Raw genomic sequence first — 2500 nt, 5'->3', positions numbered from 1 at the left:
CCACGTTGTGCCTTAACCTAACCCACGTTGTGCCTTAACCTAACCCACGTTGTGCCTTAACCTGCTCTGTAATTGGCATATGACACGTTACATTAATCTAGTGTTGTCTAACCACAACCCTCTGAATATAGTTCGCTACTCGCACCGCCCACCCTCTTGTGTGTCGTTTCATGTTGAACACTTCGCAAGTGTTGCTTACTTTTTACATGCTCCCGCTGTACACTGTAATGTGGACAACTGCAGGATGTACATCGCCCCCCCCCCTCCACCCTGCCTTCGCACGCTGGTCGTTCAGGTGCTTGCGTGTTCAATGCCCTTCGCAGCTGTTCACTGGCATTCGCATGTCGAAGCGCTCAGTCTACGTCGTGGTACGGCCTGTGTCCACTGTCCGCTGATATCGTAAGCTTAATCCTCACATTGTACTGCACATAGGTCCGTATGTACTGAATGATACGCTGTGGCACATGTGTGACCGTACGACTGCGCCCAACAACAGCGAACCATACGGTCCAAATGTTGTGCACTCAGCCACGTGCCGTCTCCCCATAACAGCTACATTGCAGTGTGGTACGCCATAGAGACGTGTGGGAGTAACGGACGCCCTGGATGGCGATCAGCATGAGCCGTCTGTTGATGTAGTGGCGCGTGTATTCAAACGTAGTCGTCTCTTCTCACACAGTGTGATAGCATGGTGCACCGCGTTCCACATCTGCGACATGGTACAGATGCTGGTTGACAGTCGGTCTCGTAATGGACATCGCATACGTAGGGGGCCACCTCCCACGTGTTCTCTAGTCGTGCACATTTTGTTGCGTGTATGTGGGCAGACGTAGTGTGTCGTGACACCTAACAGACAGGTATGCAATAATCGTTGCATTTGCAAACTGGGATGGACGTCTACGTTTGCTGGTGACGTGACGCAACGCAAATGAACAACTGGTAAACCCATTGTGGTGCGGTTGTTGTTGCTGGAGGTAAATCAGTAAGGGCAAATCTGTGTGTGAAGCGATACGCGGCGGTGGCTGGGTGGGACCGTCCCCGGCCGGTGAGGGGGGGCCGCCCGGCGTGCTGGCCGCGCGGTGCGTGGGCGCACGCGCTACAGCCGGCTGGTGGGGGCGCCCAGTGGCAGGCGCGCCGGCCGACGGACGCGGCAGGCGGCGCAGCTGCGCGCCGGGGCACCCTGCGCGCGGCGCCGGGCGGCCAAAGTGGGTCCTCGCGGGCCCGGTGCGAAGCGCGGTGGACATCTGCAGTGTGCTGGTCCGACTGAGGACTGTGTGCGTTGAGGATGCGCCGCCGCCCGGCACTCGGCGCCGCGACGCCGTCTGCTGCTCGGTCGCCCCAGCGGTTCTCGCTGGTGGTTTGTATCGCAGTTGTGCAGACGTGTTGGCACGTGCGCTGTGCTGGGAGAGTTCGCTTCGGCACCCACGTGGGGCCTTTGCCCTTCTGTGGCGCTGGCGTTGGAGCTGCCGGTCACCGTAGGTGGCGCGTGTTGTCTCCCGCCGGCAATGCCACGACAGCACGCTCCCGGGCCTCTGTCGGCAGCGGCAAGCTCAGTTGGGAGCACGGGTGGTCGCACCTAAAGCGTCTACTCGCCTAACTCCGGGCGATTGCGCCTCTCTCGAACCCGACCAAGTACTTAGGACGGCGCTGCGCGCCGCCGGGACCTGAGAGGGTTTCGAGGTGTATTGTGCAGGGGAGCTCAGCCTCCTCCTGTTTGCAGAATAATTGAGCGGACGCTTGCGTGTTCGCGCGGGCCCCTGGGACACACTCCCGGGCGGCCGGCTGCTCAGCTCTAGTTGACGCAGCTCCCTGGTTGATCCTGCCAGTAGTCATATGCTTGTCTCAAAGATTAAGCCATGCATGTCTCAGTACAAGCCGCATTAAGGTGAAACCGCGAATGGCTCATTAAATCAGTTATGGTTCCTTAGATCGTACCCACGTTACTTGGATAACTGTGGTAATTCTAGAGCTAATACATGCAAACAGAGTCCCGACCAGAGATGGAAGGGACGCTTTTATTAGATCAAAACCAATCGGTCGGCTCGTCCGGTCCGTTTGCCTTGGTGACTCTGAATAACTTTGGGCTGATCGCACGGTCCTCGTACCGGCGACGCATCTTTCAAATGTCTGCCTTATCAACTGTCGATGGTAGGTTCTGCGCCTACCATGGTTGTAACGGGTAACGGGGAATCAGGGTTCGATTCCGGAGAGGGAGCCTGAGAAACGGCTACCACATCCAAGGAAGGCAGCAGGCGCGCAAATTACCCACTCCCGGCACGGGGAGGTAGTGACGAAAAATAACGATACGGGACTCATCCGAGGCCCCGTAATCGGAATGAGTACACTTTAAATCCTTTAACGAGTATCTATTGGAGGGCAAGTCTGGTGCCAGCAGCCGCGGTAATTCCAGCTCCAATAGCGTATATTAAAGTTGTTGCGGTTAAAAAGCTCGTAGTTGGATTTGTGTCCCACGCTGTTGGTTCACCGCCCGTCGGTGTTT

At 57.2% G+C, this 2500-nt stretch overlaps 1 non-coding gene across 1 annotated transcript in view; it reads left to right on the top strand.

Annotated features, from left to right (window-relative positions):
- Positions 1-1806: 1806 nt before the first annotated feature.
- LOC126112488 (small subunit ribosomal RNA) overlaps positions 1807-2500 on the top strand; it is a 1909-nt gene continuing 1215 nt past the window's right edge. The window contains exon 1 of the ribosomal RNA XR_007524445.1: positions 1807-2500. This exon is cut by the window's right edge and continues 1215 nt beyond it. This is a non-coding gene — a ribosomal RNA (small subunit ribosomal RNA).

This window comes from Schistocerca cancellata, unplaced genomic scaffold (genome assembly GCF_023864275.1).
Source record: "Schistocerca cancellata isolate TAMUIC-IGC-003103 unplaced genomic scaffold, iqSchCanc2.1 HiC_scaffold_166, whole genome shotgun sequence".
NCBI lineage: Eukaryota > Metazoa > Arthropoda > Insecta > Orthoptera > Acrididae > Schistocerca > Schistocerca cancellata.
Note: the sequence above shows the minus strand (reverse complement) of the source record. Positions and strands in the feature narration are given on the sequence as shown.